Source organism: Dromiciops gliroides, chromosome 2, assembly GCF_019393635.1.
Source record: "Dromiciops gliroides isolate mDroGli1 chromosome 2, mDroGli1.pri, whole genome shotgun sequence".
Classification (NCBI taxonomy): domain Eukaryota; kingdom Metazoa; phylum Chordata; class Mammalia; order Microbiotheria; family Microbiotheriidae; genus Dromiciops; species Dromiciops gliroides.
Genome location: NC_057862.1, coordinates 121,622,368 through 121,644,957, shown reverse-complemented (window position 1 = coordinate 121,644,957; position 22,590 = coordinate 121,622,368). Strand labels below are relative to the sequence as shown.

Below are 22,590 nucleotides of genomic sequence, written 5' to 3'. Positions count from 1 at the left end.
ATTTAGATGATATTGAAGACACCAACAGTCCTAGAAAATAGGTTATCTCCTTCTAGTTAGGAGACTTCATCTCTTGATTGGTTGGGGAGGGAGGCTCTTTGTTTTTAAGCTATAAAAATGGATTTTGAAATTTGAGAAGAGACACCATTCTAGTTTCCAGAAACTAGTGCCAACAGGAACCCTGGGTGTGGGCTGGTTAATCATGTGAGGCTCAAGAAGCAGGTGTGACTGGAAAGCCAGGAAGGCCCAGTACCAAAGGAAGTACTTGGGCTTTTAACCAGGGTTTGGCGTGAGGCCTATGTGGTAAAGGGTGTGGAATGCTGTGACTAGGGCAGTACTGGCACAGCAGTATCACAGAGCATCACACAGAAGAGGGGCACAGATCAAAAAGGTTTGGATCAAGTACCCCAGTAGCTGCACCATTCCTCAGGCCCAGGTATGGGACAAAACCTAGGCCTGTAGTCTCCTCTGCAGGCTTTAGTTTTTTTTAAGTGAGGCGATTGGGGTTAAGTGACTTGCCCAGGGTCACACAGCTAGTAAGTGTTAGGCCGGATTTGAACTCAGGTACTCCTGACTCCAGGGCCAGTGCTCTATCCACTGTGCTACTTAGCCGCCCCCAGGCTTTAGTTCTTGATGTTTGTACTTTAGTGCCTGAATTTGGTTTGTTTTCTTCTTTTAGTTTTCATTTTTTTTTATAGTGAGGCAGTTGGGGTTAAGTGACTTACCCAGGGTCACACAGCTAGTAAGTATTAAGTGTCTGAGGCCGGATTTGAACCCAGGTACTCCTGAATCCAGGGCCGGTGTTCTATCTACTGCGCCACCTAGCTGCCCCTGTTTTCTTCTTAAATGTGTAAAAAGTAAGCCATATCTTTCTGATAGCCAATGTATATAGTAAACAGCAGTATTTCTTCAGTGAGCTGCCTATCAGTTATCTTTGGGAGCAGTAAGTAATTCCTTAATTGAGCCTTTGATCCCAAAGAACCATAGAATGGTGGAGTTGGAAAAAACCTCAGAGACTGTCTCATCTAATCGTTATCCAAATCATGAATCCTGTCTATACTACCAGCGGATAAAAAGCAATATAGAATTGGATAGGAACTAGTGTAGTAAATTCCCATTGAGGCACTCTACCAATGCAAGGTCAGCATTTTCTCTGTATCTAAGAGCCCTACCACATAAATTTGATCATGTACCAGTTAATATTGATAGTGGGGTAAAAACAAAATATATTTTTAAAGATATACAGAAGTGATCTATAGTTGCTTTATGTATTTCCCTACCACTTACCTACTTTTTAAGCCTGCAATCTGGCTTCCTTCATCAGTATGTCGAAATTCTACTTGTAAAGGTCACCAATGATCTTGTAATTGTCAAGTCTAATGGCCTTTTCTCAGCCCTTATTGCTTATATTCTCCATTAATTCTTTGAATCACTGAATACTGCTGACCACACCCCATCACTTTTTTTTTTAAACATCCTACTTAGACATAGAGTGGATGGAACTCTAGACTTAAAGTCATAAAGACTTGGGTTCAAATCCTAGCTAAGATACCCACTAGCTGTGTGTCCCTGGGCAAGTCACCTAACCTCTATCGGCTTTGGATTCCTCATCTGTAAAATGAGAGGGATAGATTCAAAGACCAATAAGTGCTCATTCAGCTTTAAATATATGTTCCTGTAATCTATGATCATACCATCTTGGCCTCATGATGTTATACTTTACTAATTGTTGCTCCTTCATTCTCTTCACTGGTTCCTTTTCTTTGTTTGGAGCACTGACTGGCTGTCAATAAAGGTTAAGTCGGGGGGCGGCTAGGTGGCACAGTGGATAAAGCACTGGCCCTGGAGTCAGGAGGACCTGAGTTCAAATCCGGCCTCAGACACTTGACACTTACCAGCTGTGTGACCCTGGACAAGTCACTTAACCCCCATTGCCCTGCCCCCCAAAATAAATAAATAAATAAAGGTTAAGTCTCTAGCTTTCTGCTTTTCTCTGTTCTTTTCTTCAGAGAATTCATTCAATCTTAATTGAACTGTCACCTCTGAGCAAAGGACTCCCAAATTTCCATGGCCAGACCGACCTGTTTCTCTAACTCCATTTCAGTTTTCTCTAGGACCTTGGACATCTCTAACTGTATAGTCAATTCAGTCTTAACTTTGTTGAAATCAAAATCATCACCTTTGCATCAGAAACAGGTCTGCCTCCTGCCTTATTGTTGTGAAGTGTTAATGACCTGTCTAAATTTGGTTCTGGTCTTTGATTTTTTTTTTCCTTCTGCAGTGGGTAGAGAAAGGGAGAGATGAACAGTGGAGGTGCAGCAGAAGGAATATGTATTCATGTTACCACCATTGCTTCAAGTCATTCAGCAAGCTATGGTGGAAATACATTGGATTTGAGCCACAGGACCCTAGAATCCTACCTCTGACCCTGTGGGACCTTAAACAAGTTACTTAACTTCCAGGTTCCTCAGCTATAAAATGAAGGGATGGGACTAGATCACCTCTGAGGTCCTTTCTAGCTCCAGATCTATAATCCTCTGGCTTTAAGAGGCTAAGTTCTTCTTCCTCTCCATCTCCTGTATCCAGTTACTAACTGCCATCTTCTATCTAGTCTTCCTTCTGCTGTACCTTTACTATCCATTTCTCCCTTTCTCTATTCACTGTTGGGGGGGGGGGAAATGGGGGAAGACCAGAACCAAATTCTGGCTGGTCCTTATCACTTCCCTGACAATAGCCTGCTTAACTGCCTCAGGCACTCCTCCCTCTAATCTGTCCCACACACTTCTGTCACACTGACCCGCCTAAAAATTCACTGATGGTTGTTTAATGCCAGTGGGACAAAAAGTTTAAGCTCTTGATCTTGACCTTCAGGGGTCTCTGACTAAGACTACCTGTCCAGCCTGATATTCATGCCCCATCCCCATGACCTCCCCATCTCCTTAGTCTATTCTAATCACTTTGCCCCAGATATGAATGGCAGAATTCTACACTCACACCTTCCCCATGCAGTTTGTTCCCTAAAGAATGCTTCTTACCTATTTTCACCCTAAGCTCTAACCGTGTTTTACAGACACTAAGACCCCACTAAAATTCTCTCTTTTCTACAAAGACTTGTCATGCTATTCCGGCACCCAGGAATCTCTCTTCTTAGACTTCCTGTAGTATTACACAGATTCCAAGATTTGGAAGGGACCACAGAAGTGACATGGTCCCAGACCATCCCTGACTAACAATCGCTTCTACAGGCAAGGGGTCATCTATCTGCCTTTGGCTTGAAGGTGTCCAGGGAGAAGGAATTCACTTCTAGCAGAGGCAGACCATCCTATGGTTTGATAGCTTTCATTAGTAGGGAAGTTTTTTCTTGACCTCAAGCCTAAATCGGCCTTGCTGTCATTGCCACATGTTGTTCCTAATTCTGTCCTCCTCGGCCATGAAGACTATACATTACTTCATCTCACATACTCTGCATTCTCTCCAATCTGGCATATTTTATGTTCCCAGTAGATCTGACCTTATATCACCCATCTCCATGCCTTTGTGCAGGCTCTATTGAGGCACCCCTCCCTCCCCACACATACCCCCATGCCTGGAATGCTCATCTTCTTGTACTGTCTATGTCTTGGAACCTATAGCTTCTTTCAAAGCTCAGCTGAAATGTCACCTTCTGTGAGAGGCATTTCTTCATTTGTTAGACTATTGGGTTTTTCCATAGTTGCTACTCCTTCCCTCCACTCCAAATCCTTTACATTTATTCTATATAAGTCTTGTATTTGAATAATAGTTTGAAGCATGTTTTCCCCCAGTGAAATATGAGTTCCCTAAGGACAGGGATCAAATGAAGGGCTTTGGGGATTTTTTTTTTTTAAAGGATGAAGAAGAACCGAACATGTTTCTAGGCATCGTGGAAGCATTGGATAAGGAGAGATTAAAAGTGAAAGAAAGGGGGAATGATGGGAGTGGGGTGGAGGAGAAGGGCGGGGTATAAACTCTTGGAAGAGATAGGATAGGATCAAGGGTACATAGAGAGAGGTTGGCCTTGGTGAAAAAGGCCACCCTTTCCTCAGAGACTGGAGCAAAGAAGTGGAGAATGGGAAATCATACAGAGGAATTTGAGGTGTGGAGGCAAGAAGAGAGATCTCAGAGAGGGTGGTATCAGTTTTCTTACTAAAGGAGGAGGTAAGGTCCTCTATGGAGATGAAAGGGATCGGGATGGTATAGAGAGGGAGCTTGAGGAAAGAAGGGAAGTTTTGGAACTGCTGCTGGGGAGAGCACAATAGTCAATCAGGGAAAGAGAAAAGGCTATTTCTGTGCAGCAGTGAGAGCCCAGGTGGTCTAGTGCAGAGCCCTAGGCTTGGAAACCTTGAGATTAAACCCTGCTTTAGACACTAATTCTTTTATCTTGGGTGATCATGCAATCTCTCGAAGCCTTTCTTTCCTCATCTGTAAAATTATGGGGTTGGATTCTGGCTTCTAAAGGCCCTTCCAGCTCTAAGTCTATGAGCCTTTGATTTTAGATACCATAAATTTGTAGTGGACCCACTTGACACAGTTGCATAATTTCCTCCAGTAAATATGTAAATGGGAGCATATGTATTCCTTTCAGTAATATGTAAATAGGAGCAGGGAAGATGAATAGTAGGGAGAACCCAGAGCTGGGGTTTAGCAAGAGGGAAGCTGCAACAGGACAAGTAGATAAGGGATCCAAGGGCCAAGGAGAGCATCTAGTTGTCTTGGTGAACCATAGGGTCAAAATTAGGAAGGAAGGAATGTGAAGGATGGTGGAGGGTCTAAAGGACGAGGAATGTCAAAAGGGGAGAGATGGAAGACAGGAAAGTTGAGATCAGTGAGAGAAATTTTAAAGTTATGGATCATGGAAGTAACAGTTATGAACGATGTTGAGATCTAGAGTGCCGGTCTCTCACTGGGTCATATAAAGTTCATGGGAACTGAGGAAGCTGAATTGGAAGGCCAGGATGTTCTAGGGGACACAAGTGTAGATAGCACCCCTGAGAGAGAACAGTCAGCACTGTAGACCTGCTCACCTACTCTCTCTAACACATTTATTTTAATTCCATCATGCTTTTCATTGTAAACTTTTCATGTGGGCATAGTCTCTCCAAATAGATTGTAAACTCGAGGGCAGAGAATGATGTCTGATGCTGCTTTGTATTCTAATGATCACTGATGCAATAGAGTGAGAGAAGGAAGAAGCAACTCATTGCCCTATAACCATAAGTAGGTGTTTTTGTGTGTGTGTGTGTGTGTGTGTGTGTGTGAGAGAGAGAGAGAGAGAGAGAGCACGCACACAATACTAAACACAACTTTCTTACCCCTTGCTCATGCTCATTACCCCACTAGGAAATCTATTAGGAGCAAATTTTTTTTTAAAGACCTTCTTTACTACTCTCCTGGCAAAATCATTACTTTGAGTGAGTGATTTGAAAAGAAATATTCCTTATTTTATTAGCATCATATATCACAAGATATGTTGGGACAGGTGGGCTAAAGGGCGAGTAATGTCCAATGTTTAGATAGAATTTTTTTTTAACCCTGAGAAGTTATGGCCTTAGGCTCAAAACCTTGGAATCATCTTTGATACATGATTCTCTTTCATCCTCCAAATATAATCAATCACCAAGTTCTGTCAGTCTTTCTTCTTGAAATTCCTTTCCATTCTTATCCCCACCATCCTAATCTATTCATGCCTTTACCACCTCATACATGTATTACTGCAACAAACCTCTTAATCACACTCCCTGACTCCAGTCTCTTTTTTTCATCCCTCCTGCATACCTCTACTGGGCCAGTGCTCCTAAGACCCACAAATATCCATCCTATTTGCATATTTCCACTTGTACTTCAAACCCTGCCTCATCACCTCTTTCTGGTTTTCATCTTTTCCTCCATAATATCTTCTAACCCTTAACAAAGCTTCTCCATTCCTCTGCCCACCACTGTCATCTATGCTGTCTTCCCCTCATCCCTGGATTACTACAACTGCCTCCTTGACCACTCCACTCTCCTTTCTTCATCTCTTTTGTATATCTCTGCCCAATTAATGCTTCTGAAACCTGGCTTTCATCATATCATTCCTCCACTCAAAAACCTTCCCTGGTTCCCTACTGCATCAAGACTAAATTCTTCTACCTGGCTTTTAAAGCTCTCTGCCAGAGATTCTTAACCTGGGGCATGTGAACTTGTTTTTAAAGTATTTTGCTAACTGTATTTCAGTAGTTTCCTTTGTAATTCTATGTTTTTACTTTATGCATTTAAAAATGATTCGGAGAAGGGGTCCATAAGCTTCTCCAGACTCAGAGGGGTCCATGGCACAAAAAATTAAAGAACCTCTGGCCACTCCTAACCATTTTCCCTTCCTCCCCACTGTGCTCATGTTCTTCCCCAATACCTGAGATTCCCTCAGCTTAGCCACATCCTCATTCTTTAAGACCTTCCCTATGGCTCTGCCATTTGTATTTTTCTCCCTTTTCTGAATTCATAGCTTTTACCATATAAATTGACCGCAAATTAAACATAGTTTTATATTATGATTGCTTTGTTTTTATTATTTATTTGTTTGTTTGTTTGTTTTTTCTTTTCCAAGCTAAAGCATAAGCCCCTTCAGGGCAGGAATCATACATAAGACTTCTTTTACATATTTTCCTCAGTAGAATGTCAACTACTTGAGGACAGGAACTAGTTCATTTTTATCTTTTTGTTCTTAGCAGCATCTGGCATTGTGCCTTGCACCAGGTGCTTCTGGGTACATAGTAATCACTTAATAAATATTTCTTGATTGATGGAAAGGTACTGATGAACATATGCCTCATCGGCATATGTCCACCTGTACTTCAATCCTTCTTCATCACCTCCTTCTGTTTTTCATCCCTTCCTTCCCCAAAGTGTCCCAGAACTGCTTAGCAAGCAGTTTCTTCAGGATTCACATCCTTTAAGGGAGAAGTCCTCTCTTTGTTGGCTCAGCAGTCCCTCATGTTAGAACTTGCTGAGCTCAGGAAGTTTAGTTTTGCTCGCTGTACATAAAAGGGAAGTCCTAACAGCACAGATCAACTCAAGTCTTGGTGCCCCTTGATCTCGAGTGGCCTCATGTAGAACCATCGACTCCAGTAGGCTGATTATTTTTACCACCCCATTCTTGAATAGACTTTACAGGTGTCATGGAGCATTGTCCTTTGATTGCAGCCAAAGAGAGTGGTTGGGAAGGAGGAAGATGGAAGCAGGGAATTTGTTAACTGGTAATTTCACTTTTTGGATTATGGAAAAATGGGTTTTCTGTATGAAGCAGATCCCAAGCAAGCACAACCCATACAACTAGTCATAGACTTGTAGGCCAAGCTCCAGCATACATACCATGAAGAATGCCAGCAAAGGGAGCTGAGAGATTTTAATGCTAGAAGGATCAAGCACGTCAATTGTGTCAACTGATGCAAGAATTTTAAAGTAATTTTACCAGTATGATGTCTTCTCCTCATACAAATGCACTTTAAATACTAATAATTACAAACAAGTAGAATTTTACTTTGAAAAAAAACATTTTCATCCTACTTAGTACAAAGGCATGACATCAATTGGCACAGCTTGGTCCTTGAAGGTATTCTTAAATTCAGGTCCTTCTTTAACCTCCCACTCCTTTGATAGAATGCGACAATATCCATCCTGGGACCACCCACAGATTTTCACTATTTGGTTATATAGCTAAAGGACAAGATCTTCTGTGCTTATGAGCAAAAGGAAAGAAATGAAGAATAGTGTTAGGTGTAAAAGGCGTAAACCTTTCTGTCCTTGTTTTCTCTTTATGTCCACTCATATTTGCCAGTTGTCTATTCCTTGGATCCAATTACAAACCAAGACGTCTCTTACTCCCTGTGATCCATATGGTGTGGTCAAAAGAGGGATTAAACTCTTCAGATAAACACTGTTCAGAAACCAGGAAAAGATCTTGTAGGTGTATGTACTAGCATCATCGGTGACACCAATAACCTGGCAAAGAGCTTCCCTGCACTGGTTGATGCCTTTCAGTGGTAATGAATGTGTTTTGGTGACATTCCCCTTATCCTCTGAAGCCAGCACCCAGGGTTAAATCAGACCTAAATGGTCTCCCTTTTCCAAGCAGCTCTTTTCTTTCAGTTACTTTGAAACTTTGGTGCCTCCAATATAATCTCTTTTGTTTATTTTCAATGGCAACCCATTGTGTTTAAGGAGCTTTGTTTGTCCTACAATTTCTGATCACTCTAGATTAAAAACAGAAATCTAGAAACCAGTAAGGAGGTAGAGCAAGGCCAGCACTTTTGAGGTTGGAGTTACAGCCTCTCTCAGTAAGTGAGAGAAAAGTGCTGAGAACCTTGAAATCTGGTATAATTCCTTCACCCCTGAAACTTAGGGAAACACAAAGAAAGAGCAATGTGTTTGTTTCCTTTTTCTTAAAGGAAGTTTGGAATCATGGGAAGAAACAATAGAGGTTTTAAGGATTGGAGTCTCCCCAACTTCCTCTTTTGTAGTTTTGTTGTGATTATTGTTTGTTTTTTGTTTGTTTAACATTCTTCATTTGGAATCTGTGAGTTTGTTTTTTTAAAAATATTTTGTTTACTATTTCAAGATAATTGGTTTTAATCAATGTATTTTGTCCTGTGTATTTAAAAATATTCTGAGAAGGGACTGATAGCCTTTTCCACATTGCCAAAGGGGTCCATGACACAGAAAAGGTTAAGTATCCCTCAACCAAGGCAAAATGGGGATATTGAGTACAACAAAAAGAACATGAAACTCTTGTGTACAGCATAAGATTTCAGGCTTTACTGGACAAACTAGTGAATTCCTAGCATGAGAAATATTGAATGAGCCATCTAGCTTTTCTACAGAATTTTGACTCCCTCATGATATGGGTGGCCTGGGGTTTTCAGAGAAGGCTTCACTCTTAGGTCACTGAATGAGATAAAGCCCCCTGGGACTACCTCCAAAGGAGGATTCAAACCATTAAGCCCTTTCCTTCTGGAAATTTTGCACCAGTCCCTTTTCAGTTTCCTTTTCTTAGGTGGGGAGTAAAGAAACTTTCATTCTGACAGGCAGGAGGTCCAGACTGGAAAATGGAAACAGTAGATTCATCCCCTTCCTTGTAACATCAGTAGGGAGCCTGAACCTTAGAGGTGACCTGCAGAAAGGACTGGCATTGAACTGGAGGAACTGTGGCTAATGAAATAGATTTTTTTTTTTAAAGCAAGAGACAAATAAATGTAGCCCCAAGATGGCAAGAGAACATTGGAGGAGATGAAAGGAAAGAAAGAAAAAGGGAGTGAGAGAGCCCAAAAGCAAAGGGGGAGAGAGAGGTTTGGAATATACATAGAGATGAGGAGATAGATGAAAGAGAAAAGAGAAAGATAAGAGAGAAAAAAGAGAGAAACACAGGACAGACCCACAGAGCAGAGAGGTGTTGCCAGGGAAACAAAGAATGAGAGAGAGGAGAAAGAGAGAGAGTGTGTGTGGGGGGGAACGAGGATGGAAAATGCTAAAGACTGGGGGTGGGGAGGAGAGGAGGAAAGAGGAGGCAGTGGAGTCTCCGAGAGTGGGATCAGAATTTGAGAACTGGGGGCTCCAGGAAAAGAATGTGGAGAAAAACTATGAATTCTAAATTAGAAGCTAAGGAAAAGGGGAAAGGGGAGAAGGTGAGTAAAACTCGCAGCAACCATCCAGGAAGACCATCCTCCCATTCCCTTCCATCTCTTCCCCTTCCCCCAAACCGAACAAAAATCTTAACAGATACCTTTGGGATTCTTCACTTGTAAGTTCAGGGAACAAAGATCAATTTATAACCACGGCAATGTTACCCTTCCCCCAAGGAACTCCTACCCGACCACCCCAAGAAAACATAAACTTATGGTCTTCAGTATTGGGCCCAGTTTAGCAATTTAAGAAATCGAGGTGAGTTTTACCTATAGATCTGTGAGTGAATAATTTACACTTCTAGTACTTTAAAGAGTGCAAAGTGCTTTGCATACATTATCTCCTTTGAACCTACCCTGTGAGATAGGCACAATCAGTAGACATTTTTATTAAATACCAACTATGTACCAGCACTGTCCTAGATGATAACAATAGAAGTGTGGAACCACTCTTTCTCTGAAGGAGCCTACAATCTGCAAACCTGTGCCGGTATCAGGATGTGCAATGTAAGAAAGGCATCCTTTGGGAGGTGCTACTTAAATTGAGCTCTGAAGGAGAGTAGGATTCTTAGTCCTTGTGGGGCAAAGAGAGGGCACCACTTTCCACAAACCAGAGGCATCCTGTGCAAAAAGCCTAGAGATGGGAGATGGGATATTGTGTGCGAAAAATAGCAAGAATGTCAGTTTGTTTGAACCATGGAGTGCAGGAAGGCGTTTTTAACCTGAGAAGGAGGGATGGATCCAGCTTATGAAGGATTTAAATGCCTAACAGCAGAGTTAACATTTCAATCTATAGGCAGTTGGGAGCAGGGGAGTAGCATGACTAGTCCTTTCCTTTACGATTGATACTTCAGAAGTATGTGAAAGATGGATTGGAATGGGGAGCGAGACCATAGTTAGGAGGCTATTGCAATAGTACAGACAAAAATGTTATCTCCTTCTTGACTTAAGTGTTATTCTAGGTTTTTTACACATGAGGAAACCAAGGCCCGGATAAGTTAAGTGACTTGCTCTTGATTACACAGCTAGTGAGCATGTCTACTCCAAATTCTTCATTTAACAGATGGGATAGCCAAGTTCCAGAGAAGTTAAGTGATTTGTCCAAGATCATGTAGCTGGTTGGTGGCAAAGTCAGAGCTAAAATATAGGCTTCTGAACTTCTAGTCCAAAGCTCTTTTCACTGCACACTATTCTTTCCTGTTTTTCTGTGGTTAGCCACTGTCAATATTTCAGAATTTGAGAGGATAAGGCAGTTCCTATGGGCAGCTAGGTGAAGCAGTGTGGGGCAGAGCCAAGATGGCAGAGAAAAGGCAGTGATTCTCGGAGCACTCCCCAAAATCCCTCCAAATAATTCTATAAAACAATTCCTGGAGCAGCAGAACCCACAAAAGGATGGGGTGGGATCATTTTCCAGCCAATGACAGCTTAGAGGGTCAGCAGGAAAGATCTGTTGTACTGAGGTGAGAGTGGAGTGCAACTGTGCCACACACATCCAGCCCTGGGCAGGCCATACCACAGAAGAGCCTTGGTGTTGGCTTTGGCAGCAGCTGCTTCTAGAACTTAGCCCATGGACAGTAGGGGGATCAAGCGGTTGGCTAGGGGGAGATTACAGTAGTCTCTGCTGGTGCTGAGGCAGGACTCTGTTGTTTTGCCCTTGCTGGGAACCAGGAAGCAGTCTTGAGTGGTGGGCCCAGGTTGGGGAGGGGCGCAGGGTCGCCGGAGCTAGCAACCATAGTGAAACAGAATTTTGTTTCTGGATTAAAGAGTAAATAGGAGGCCTGGAGTTACTTACAAAGCAGAGCACAGGCCATGGGAGTGGAGAACCTGCCTCTCCTTAAATCATACCACCTGGGACCCCCTGAAGCTTGGGATAGTACAGCCTAGAAGCAGTGCCCCACCTTAAGAAGGAGTTAGAAGTCAAGAAATAGGCTGGCAAAATGAGCAGACAGAAAAACATGCTAACTCTAGAAAGTTTCTTTGGTGACAAGGAAGATCAAAATCTACCCTCAGAAGAAGATAACAAAGTCAAAGCTCCTACATCCAAAGCTTCCAAGAAAAAGATGAATTGGTCTCAGGCCATAGAAGTGCTCAAAAAGGACTTTGAAGATAAAGTAAGAGAGGTAGAGGGAAAAATGGAAAGAGAAATGAGAAAGATGCAGGAAAGTCATGAAAAAAAGTCAACAACTTGAAAAGCCAACTGGAAAAGAAGATTCAAAAGCTCTCTGAAGAAAATAATTGCTTAAAAATTAGGATTGAGCAAATGGAAGCTAATGACTTTATGAGAAATCAAGACACAATAAAGCAAATCCAAATGAGTGAAAAAATAGAGGGCAGCGTGAAATATTTTCTTGGAAAATAGATCCAGGAGAGATAATCTGAAAATTATTGGACTCCCTGAAAGCCATGATCAAAAAGAAGAGCTTAGACATCAACTTCCAAGAAATTGTCAGGGAAAATTGCCTTGATATTCTAGAAGCAGAAGGTTAAAGAGGAATTGGAGTCAGGAAAACTCATCTTTATGAGTTCAAATCCAGCAGGTCATTTAACCCTGCTTGCCTCAGTTTCCTCCTCTGTAAAGTAAGCCGGAGAAGGAAATGGCAAACTACTCCAGTGTCTTTGCCAAGAAAACCCCAAATGGGGTCATGAAGAATCGATCATGACTTAAACAACTGAACAGCAACAAAAAAGCAGTTCCTGGAATAAAACCCTTCTTAACTCAAAATATGCCTCTCATTTTGGAATTGTGGGTGCACAAAGTATTGAGCAAAGAAACAACAAATGAAAAGAACTCTTTCTTACACTCCCCTATAACACCAACCAAACTGAAAGCAGAGATCTTAGTCTAGGAAGGGAGGTGGGACCCTACTCTACTTTCGGCCTGTCTTATTAAGAGAAGAGCATGAATTTTGATTTTTTAATATTGTTATTATTTTATAATGCTGATTATCTGGTGATACATTCATTTATTATTTTGATAATATTAATATTTTTATATTTAAAGATGTTTGAAGGCGATTAAGAAAGACTCATAGAGCAGTGGGAAAAGCACTCTTCTACTCCTGAGATTTGAGTTCCGACCCCAACTCTGCTGTTAACTCGATGTTGTGACTTTGAACAGACATTTCATTTCTGTGTCTTAGTTAACTCATGTGAAAGGAAGAGGATGGACTTGAGTGATCTCTTAGACACCTTTTTCTATCCCTCATATTTTGAGTTTAAGATGATGTTTCGGGGGGCAGCTAGGTGGCGCAGTGGATAAAGCACCAGCCCTGGATTCAGGAGGACCTGAGTTCAAATCCTGCCTCAGGCACTTGACACTTACTAGCTGTGTGACCCTGGGCAAGTCACTTAACCCCCATTGCCCCACCAAAAAAAAAAAAAAAAAAGATGATGTTTCTGGCAAAACCAGAACATGCTTGGGGCAGTACGTAGAAGCTGAAGTCAGCATGGGCATTTTGCTAGCTTATTCAAGCCTGCCACAAACTTTCTCCTCCTTCAGTCAAGAAAGAGATTGATTAGTCTAGTATCTGGTGTGTGTGTGTGTGTGTGTGTGTGTGTGTGTGTGTGTGTGTGTAAGCATGTGTTTAGGTATATTGGTATAGGATATAAACGTACTTATAACCTAGTAGTTTTGAGGTTTTCAGATAAAAGGTAATACGTCAACATAATTACAGTGGGTGTTGTGACAAATCAAATTATCCTCACTTTTTTTTGTTTTTTACAGGAGGACCTGAGAGGTAGGTAGTATGGGATAAGGTGGAAAGGATGTTGGGTGTGGAGGTTTTCTCAAATCCTAACTCAGCTTTGTGTGTGTGTGTGTGTGTGTGTTTGAGATCTTGGTTGAATCACTTATCCTCTGTGGGCCCCAGGTTCTAAATGTCTAAAGGGGAAGGTAGGGCTAGACTAGTTGATTTCTGAGGTTCCTTCCAGTTGAAAACCTATGAGCCTATGAATCTAGTGTTCTTTAATGTTAAGTTTGATGACTTGGACTTGGGACTTTGTAAGTTGGGTTTTCTAAACTTCAGTCTCCTTATCTTTCATTTTGAAAAGCCAGTATCCATAGAAAGCCAGCATCATCAATTAGGATCCAATGAGTGATTGATCAGTGTGTATGGTATGACATTGAATGAGGTACCCCACAAAACACAAGGTACCTTCCCTTTGAAAGTCTTTCTTCTAAAAAAAGGTTATAGCAACCAAAGTTGAGGTTCCTCTATGTATTTTCTCATGTGTCTCTGCTTTGTTAGACTCCACTGGGACTCCACCCCTTCTTTCCTTGGGTTAAAGGATAATTTTGAAGATATCAGGATACAAGATTGTTATTTAGACATTTTTTTTCTTTTAAACATCTTTATTGATACCTTTTGTTTTTATGGTACTTTCATTCCTGAATACATCCTGCCTTACTCCCCTACCCAGAGAACCATCCTGTAAAAGATTAAAAAAGAAAAGGGGGAAGAAAAAAAAAAGCCGTTCGGCAAAACTAACCAGCCCATCAACTGAGTCTGACAATCAGTGTTCCACAACCATAGTCCCTCCATCTCTGCAGAGTGTATTTTGTTATCTTTTCTTTAGGGCCAAACTTGGTCACTATCATTATTGAGGCTTCAGTATCATTTGTTTTGTCATTTCCATTTAATGTTATTATGTGTTTTGTTTTCCTGATTATGCTTAATTTCTCTTTGGATCTAGTCCTGTAAGCCCCCTGTGTGTCTCTGTATTCTTCATATTGATAATTTCTTACATTGCAGCAGCATTTCATTATATTCATTTTTTTTCTCATCCCCTTCAGTTTGCTTGGGAGGACGATGGAACCTCCCAGTTGTTTGGTTTGCAGTTATCATATTAATGATTTTCCTATGGTTAACTGTTTGGAGTTCTTTCAGGAACTGTTTATTCTTATCCTCTGACCCCCTGATCCATTGGGGGAATGGCTCTTAGCCTTATACATTTGTTTGTTCCTTATATATCTTAGATATCAGACACTTAACAGAAATATTACCGGAAGGATTTTCCCCCAACTGACAGATTCTCTTCTTATCCTATTCATATTGATTCTTATTAGTGCAAAAGCTTTTCAATTTCATGTGAGCAGTTATCTCTTTTATCTTTTGTGATCACCTCTGACCTTTATTGGTAAAGAACTCTTGGATCCTGAGAAATGCTTGGAAAAGTTATTTGCTTTTCTCTAGTGAATTGGATGTGCCATTTGGGTGCATTTGTGCCCATGATTTCATCAGTGGGAACCCCCCCCAAGTGTCTTTTGTGACTCCCCTGTGTGATCTGAGGGAAACCATTAGCTGTGTTTCATGATATGAAGGTTTGAAGTCCTAGTTTTCACATTGTTTGGCAGCACCACAAGGGATTACCCACCCACAGCTGGTGAATGGGAGATTACAGAAGGGCCTTGACTCATTAAAGCAGACCCATTGCTTTAAGAGCAGGAAAGGATCCTTCTCGGAAACACTTTGTACCAGAAGAGAACAAGGAAGAGGAAATGAAAGCCAGACCCAAGTTCCCCAGGAGAGGAAGAAACAATGCTGGAGAGATTCAGACTCCCAAGTAGAATAGGGGAGCAGGAAACCAGGGACCAAGGACCATCACCCGCCGGATTCCAGCACCATGGGAGGCCCACCTCAGACTTTAGTGTAAAGACACAGGAAAAGAGCTGATGGATGGCCTCATGGATAGCTGAGGCGGTGGCAGTGGCCCAAAGGAACCGGTATGAGCTTAACTAGCCTAGGATTTTCTAGGCATGATCTTATTAGTCCACCAAGCCTTGGGGGAGGGGATCAGGAAAGGCCCTTCAGAGAGAAAATCAGGAAACAGGGACAATTATCTTATTGTTGCTAAAGAGGAAGTAGGGGAGAGAGCTTCCTGAAGAGTAAGTGATTTATGCTGTAGCACTAAACCTGAGACTCATCTGTGAAGGAAGCGTGGAATAAAAGTTATCTTGAGTCAGCGAAGAAGTGGACCCCATATCGTATAGACTGAGAAAAGATGGTTCTCAAACCAAGGGTGGGCCCGGGATGTCCCTGGAGCAATGCCCCCCAGGGGGCAATTCGGAACATTTCATGTGGGGTCTTTAAGCCCGGGGTGTTTAGAAAGAAAGGAGGAGGTTAAGGAGCACAGAGTCCCTCCCCTCTCACTGAAAAACCCGGTGAGGCTCACTTCCCCTTTCAGTGATTCCATTTCTTTTTATGTAAGGAGGAGGATGTGAGTAATAGCTGTGAGTTAAAAAATCTGGGTTGGAGTGCTGGCACCTCCATTCACTAGCCATGCAGCCTTGTATCATTCCCTTTTTTTTTTTTTTTTGAGGTGGGGAGGATCTCAGTTTCTCCATCTGTAAAATGATGGGGTTGTGCCGATTGCTGAGGCCCCTTCCACCTTTAACATTCTGTGATCCCAGCACTTATGCCTGGCAAGGTACAGTGTTAAAATATAGCAGAGAGCCTTGCTGGAGAGCAGGATTCCTAGCGAAGCACAGCCCATTTCTTTCAGGTAGGAGAGAGAGGGGGAAAGGAGCCTCCTTTTTAAATTGCCTTCTGATCAGATTAGACTAGAACCAATCATTTGCATACAGGTGCTACATTAACTCCCCAGGACTGCTAATCACTTGGCTATGTGAGATGGCAACAGATGTTCCTGGGTGAAGGTAAAGTGAATTGGAGAGCCTCAGCCCCTCTCTGCAGGTTGGTTTGTTTGCGGGCTCAGGATGTGGGTGCGAACCACCAGCTCCTGAACTGTACCCATGCCTAGTCCTATGACTGCCCCGGCTCTGCATGGACTTGAGTTAGTTTGGTTTTTCACCCAATAATAGGATTGCAGTGGGGAGCTGGTCTGCTGCTTCTCTTTTCTTTCACTACAGGGGTGGGATAAAAAGGGGTGGGAAAGCTGGGAGCCAGAAATAGCATGAGGAAGAGGCGACCTGTGGTCCAAACAACGAACCATCCTTAAACTTTCTTTGGTGGGAGGGGAGAGTGGAGCCTGGCAGCCAGGCTGCCTCCTAAAACAGCCCCAGGATGGCACCACCAGCATCTAATGGGTTTGAAGGAGCAGTGGGAGGAGCACCAAAAAATCCCAGCCTTTCCCCTACCTGCTCCTAGCTTGCCCTTCTACAGGGTGGGAGAGAATCCTAGGCATCCTGCCACCGGCAAGGGGTTTTGGAAAGAGCCCTGGATGTAATGCCCAAGGGTGGCCTGGAAGAAGCGATGAGAAATTGCACCTCTCTCCTTTCATTGAAGAGATTGAGGGACAGTGGGTATGCAACGCTCCCTCTGTGTGCCCTGAGACACGGTAGATGGTTTTGCTGAATTGTGTGTGTGTGTGTGTGTGTGTGTGTGTGTGTTTGTTTCTTTGAAGTGTCCATTATAAGGGAAGCTACTAGGTGGGGAAGGGGAGTGGGGAGGAATGGCTGTATTCTAAAGTGAATGTGATTTAAAAGCAAAAGGCTTCCATAGAACCTTAAAATAACGTTTTTTAACAAGAAGTGCACTTGACTTTTGAGCCAGGAGACCCGAGTTTGAGTGTTGCCTCTGTCATCAGCTAGCTGTGTGACCCTGTGCCAGTCAACTTGGGCTTCAGTTTCATTACCACTCAAATGAGGGGAGTGGTGGGAAGGCCTGAGGACCTAGGTTTGAACTCCAGCTCTGCCCTTTCTTTCTTTCTTTCTTTCTTTCTTTCTTTCTTTCTTTCTTTCTTTCTTTCTTTCTGCGGGGCAATGGGGGTTAAGTGACTTGCCCAGGGTCACACAGCTAGTAAGTGTCAAGTGTCTGAGGCCAGATTTGAACTCAGGTACTCCTGAATCCAGGGCCTGTGCTTTATCTACTGTGCCACCTAGCTGCCCCAGCTCTGCCCTTTATTACCTGTTACCTGGAGTAAGTCATTTTGCTTGACCTCCTCACCTGTTAAACAAAGTGATTGCTGTTGGCCTCTAAAGACCCTCCCGGCTCTATATCCGTCTTTGTGCCTATGATTTGATGATAGCTGAGGTCCTTTCTAGTTCTAAGTTTTCTGCAATTTGGCCAGAACTAATGAAGCTTCCACCTAGGACCAAAGTACTCCCCCAAAGAGGCAGGGCTGTTATTGTCAGTCTCCAGAAACAGAATGTTCTTTGTGTGTCTGCTGGGAAAAAGGAGAAGTTAAAACAGAGAGAGAATCCTGAAAGGAAGAGAAATGCATACTTCCCCTTCTCACCCTGGAAAGCTACATGGTGGGCTTCCTGGATCACAGCAGCTCAGCTCTTGCATGTCTCCTTTGTAAAGGAACCAGCCCTCCCCAGTGAAAAGGCAGAAGTGAAAATGCGGCAAAGAGCCGTGCGTTTTTCACAACAGACTCGGGTTTCACTTCCTTTTTCTCACCGGGGATGAGAACTGTTTCCCTTCTAATCTAATATAGGAACACTGGAAGAATTTCTATTCTGGCATGTATTTTCTGAAGTCCATAAATTTTACATTTACCTGGGTCTTGATTTTTCCTTTCCTTACTTACAGGCAGGGCCTAGAGAAGTACAAAGATAAATAAGACACAGCCCCTTTCCTCAAAGAGCTTACAGTCAAGCTCCTAGAGAAGGCCCTCGACAGTCTCACCCTTTGCAGGGGAATAGGGACCCCACATTTATGAATTGGGGGGGGGCAGGGCAATGAAGGTTAAGTGAGTTGCCCAGGATCACATTGCTAGTAAGTGTCAAGTGTCTGAGGCTGGATTTGAACTCAGGTCCTCCTGAATCCAGGGCCGGTGCTTTATCCACTGCCCCACCTAGCTGCCCCGAAAGGAACTGTGGATGCAAGTGTAAGACCTTTCATTCCCATGACCCAGGGGAATCTGCTAGGTCATATTCCATAGAATATTAGACTGAGAACTGAAGGACAGTCTTTGAGACCAACCCTCTCATTTTACAGATACTGAAGGAAACTGAGGCACAAAGTGTTTAAGTGATGGGTTACACAGCTGTTTTCTCAGGCAAGATTTGAACCCAGATCTTCCTGACTCCAGGGCTGGTATTCTATTCACTGCATCATGCTGGCTGTTTTCCTAGCCTCAGATCTCTGTAATATAAGCTATGATCTAACTACTCCTCCCATTCTCTGCTGGTAAACATTATTTTTTGGAATCCATTTGTGTGTGTGTGTGTGTATGCAATATATGTGTGCGTGCACGCGCGCACACACACACACACACACATATATATATGAGAGAGAGAGAGAGAGAGAGAGAAACACCTTATGTTTATCCTTTATTTGTCATCTGATTAGATTTGGACTCTCTAGCCCTGTCAGATTTTTCACCCTCTTCCTTTTTCTTACATCAAGAACAAGAAGAATGAAATAATAATGGTGGCTCACATTTAAGTACAGTCCTTTTTCACTTCCCAATAAGAACTTGTAGCCCTCCTCTTACTTTTTAACACCACACTCTGTATCCCTAAACACCTACAGGGCACCTCTGCTTGGATGTCTCACTAGCACCTTGGACTCAAAATGCCCCAAATTGAACTTATTGTCTTTCCCCTGAAACTTATTCCTCCTTCAGACTTCACTCTCCATTCCCTCCATCTTCCAGAAGAGTTTGGTGTCCTAGAAATTGGAAGGGGAGAGAGACTATGCAGGAGGAAAGAGTAGTGAGTCGTATCATGGGGGAGAGAAGCAAAGGAGGCTGGAAACTGCGAGGCCCTTGGATTTGGTGATGAGGTCATTGGGAGGTCTTGCCTTTAAGGGAAGAGTTTTAGTAAAATGATGATAAAAGCTAGATTTGCCAGAGGTCAAGGAAGAGAAGAGTCGATTTTTCCCCCATTTTAACATATGAAATTACAGAATGTTAGAATTGGAAGGGGCCTTAGAGATCTTTTGTACTGTTGTGAGGCTAATGATTGATTTAGAGATGATTGATTCATTCCGGCTTCCCTCATTTTCTAGATGGAAGCAACTGAGACCCAGAGAGGTGAGATTAAATGTACCCAAAATTACATCCAGTGGTTTGAGCTAAAACTTGAACAGAGGTCTCCTGACTCCCAGGCCAACCTGGCTCTGGGTGTATGCCTCAGAACTGTTTGTAGCACCAGATTCAGGCAGCTGCTTGCTCTCTCAGCCCCTCTACCAGGGATGTGACACAGATTCTATGTTTATTCAACAGCCTGAATGATGATCCACAAATCTTCCTCATACAACAGTGGGTGGGATGTTGTTCTAGGGTAGTAAATGTTCTTTAAGTGCCGGCTCCCTCCCCCCTCCAGAATAAGATGCACGTTGCCTCAGACATGCTGCCTCCTGAACTGGTTGAGTAGCTGTCTGACAATCAACCTTATGGTCCCTCCCCATTGGCACCTCCTGCCATAGAGCCTTGATGCCTGAAATATTGTTGCCTCTGGCATGTTGTGTGAGGAGTCCCAAGACCCTAAACTGCCTTGGGTTAAAAATAGCCTTCCCCTGTGATCCTAAAGGTGCTTCATTAGGGTATGGGGGGAAATGAATGAAGGGGACCTCCATTTGGAGGTCAGAAGAAAGAGATGGTGTGGCATGGTCATTTAATAAACATTCATTCATCTATCTATATCTATCTCTCTATCTCTCTATCTGCAGGGCAATGAGGGTTAAGTGACTTGCCCAGGGTCACACAGCTACTAAGTATCAAGTGCCTGAGGCCGGATTTGAACTCAGGTCCTTCTGAATCCAGGGCCAGCACTTTTTATCCATTGTGCCACCTAGTTGCCCTTAAACATTTATTAAGCACCTACTATGTGCCAGACACTGTGCTAAACACTGGGGATACAAAAAGAGGCTAACATATCATATGCACTGTTGGAGGGAATACCCACATGGATGAGATCATAGAGCCATTGACATATAGTTGTATGGTTGATGATTGATTTAGAGAGGACTGTGAGTCCAAAGTAGACCTAAATGCTGCCTACATTTTCATCCCTGTGACATCTCAGTTTCTCCTAAGCTGCTGGGTTTTACTAAGAGAATAGAGGCCATCCCAGATGTAGCAAATGAGGCCAGTGCTGTGAGACAACCCTGACTGGTAAAGGCTGTTGAGGACCAGAGAGAAAGGGTGAGGCTCCTTGAATAGATATATAGTAAGGCCAACAGGGCATCAGTGTAATTAGTATAAAATAAGGATGGTCCTGGAGGCACTAGGAAGAACATGGGGAAACTGCCAAGCAAAATTGTAGTTGAAAGACATGAGTTCACCTTCCATGTGGTCTCTGCCCTTTGCTTTAGTGTGCCTGCCCCAGCCCTATTCTCCCATACCTTCGCTCCTTCACCTTTCCTCAAACTAGTCCTTCTGATACAAAGTCTGACTGACCCTCCTGGTATTAGTCATTTCTTTGATGGCTGATACCTGGAGCCAAGTAAAAACCTTAGTTTGATGGAGAGTCACCTGCTCTCATCTCACAGCTTCTAGGATTTGGGGACTGAGACAGGTAGATGGGTGACACCTTCAAAGGGTTCACATGATAAGTTCCTCTGGGTCCTGTTTCAGAGGGCCACTGACCACTGAAACTGAGCATCATTGTGGGGGGCAGTGGGGGAGGTGGGAATTTTGCCAAGGTCTAGTTACTGCATCTCCCAGTCTTCTATTCGGCAAAACCCCAAACCTTTAAAAAAAAAAAAAGTGGTAGCATTGTAGAGAATGAAATCTAATCAGAGGAACAATTTCTTTCAAAGCTCCCACTCCACTATGCCTCCCTGTCCCTTCCACCACCTCTCCCATTTCTCTCCCCATCCCCCTTCTCCATTTTATTCTTTTCCTCTACTTCCCCTCCCCCCTCTCTTCCTTTGTTTCTCTGCCTCCACAGTCTCAGTCTCTCTCTCTCTCTCTCTCTCTCTCTCTCTCTCTCTCTCTCTCTCTCTCTCTCTCTCCCTCTCCCTCCCTCCCGTTCTGTCTCCCCCTTTCCCCCTCCTCTCTCCTCATTCCTTCTCAGTTTTTGTATGGCTTTCTCCTCCCTGCACTGCTCTCCTCCCCCCCCCCTTTCAGCATAAGTCTCTAAACTGTAATCAGGCAGCTACTGAATTTCACTGTCTTAAGATTTACTTTCTATCAAAAATGGAGAAATGAGGATGTAGAAAACCAGCTTCATTCAGAGGTTCATTTTGGGTAAGAGCACTAGCTGAATGATCACAGTTGATTCATGCCTCCAATTTAACTATTGCTCTAGTCCTGGTTTGAGATTCTCTAGGTCACCAGCATTCTGAATTCCATTTTCTCTTCAACATAATAGAGGAAAAGGAGATTTCTGATCCTCTTGGTGTTGAATTCGGAGCATTAAGTAGAAGTGGTTAGATTTAAGCTTCTTCTTTCTGGAAAGCACTATAGATTGGTTGGGCAGGGGAAATGAATCCCCAGAGCAAAAGCCAGAAGGCAAAAGTTCCATATACAGATGCCTTGGGTGGGGGAAGAGGGAAGACTTAAAGTTCGAGGATACAGGTGGTTGGGCATCACAGCTGGATTCTCCCTCTCAGCATGGAGGGAGAGATGGAGAGATGGAGGAAGGGAGAGAAGATGGGAAAAAAAGAGAAAAAACCATAAATAGATCAAGGCACAGATAGAGAAGAGACACAGCCCACAGAGCCCTGGCTACCCTACTTTCCTTCTTGCTCCTTCACTGTGTCCTGTATTCATTAACATCTGGGGGCCTTGGATGTGCCAGGCAGAGAGATGAATGGAGTTCACAACATAAGTTAGATCCTAGACAAAGGTAAATTAAAAATTCCCATTTTCATTCTCTCCAATTCATTCATTCATTCATTCAAAAAACAGTCAAGTGCCTACTGTGTCAAGGTGATGTGTTACTTGTTTCCAGTCTTGGCCGGCAGCTACTGTGAGGGTGGTGGATTCTCGGAGGAACTGTGTGTGTTGGCCTTGTCTCTCTTCCAGCTGACCCTTTACTTTTTTTCCACCTTCCATTTGTGCCCCT

The 22,590-nt window shown here is 43.1% G+C and overlaps 1 protein-coding gene across 4 annotated transcripts in view; it reads left to right on the top strand.

Annotated features, from left to right (window-relative positions):
• The window catches only part of ZNF710 (zinc finger protein 710), an 88,702-nt gene that overhangs the window by 49,261 nt on the left and 16,851 nt on the right, over positions 1-22,590 (top strand). Inside the window, exon 1 of one of the 4 annotated variants that reach the window (XM_043986825.1) lies at positions 4,051-4,176. The exons of 2 other annotated variants lie outside the window; for them this stretch is intronic. The gene's annotated coding sequence lies outside the window, so the exon portion shown is untranslated. Of the gene's footprint in view, positions 1-4,050; positions 4,177-16,831; positions 16,968-22,590 lie in introns of those variants that run through there. One more of the 4 variants, XM_043986827.1, reaches the window with a different exon arrangement.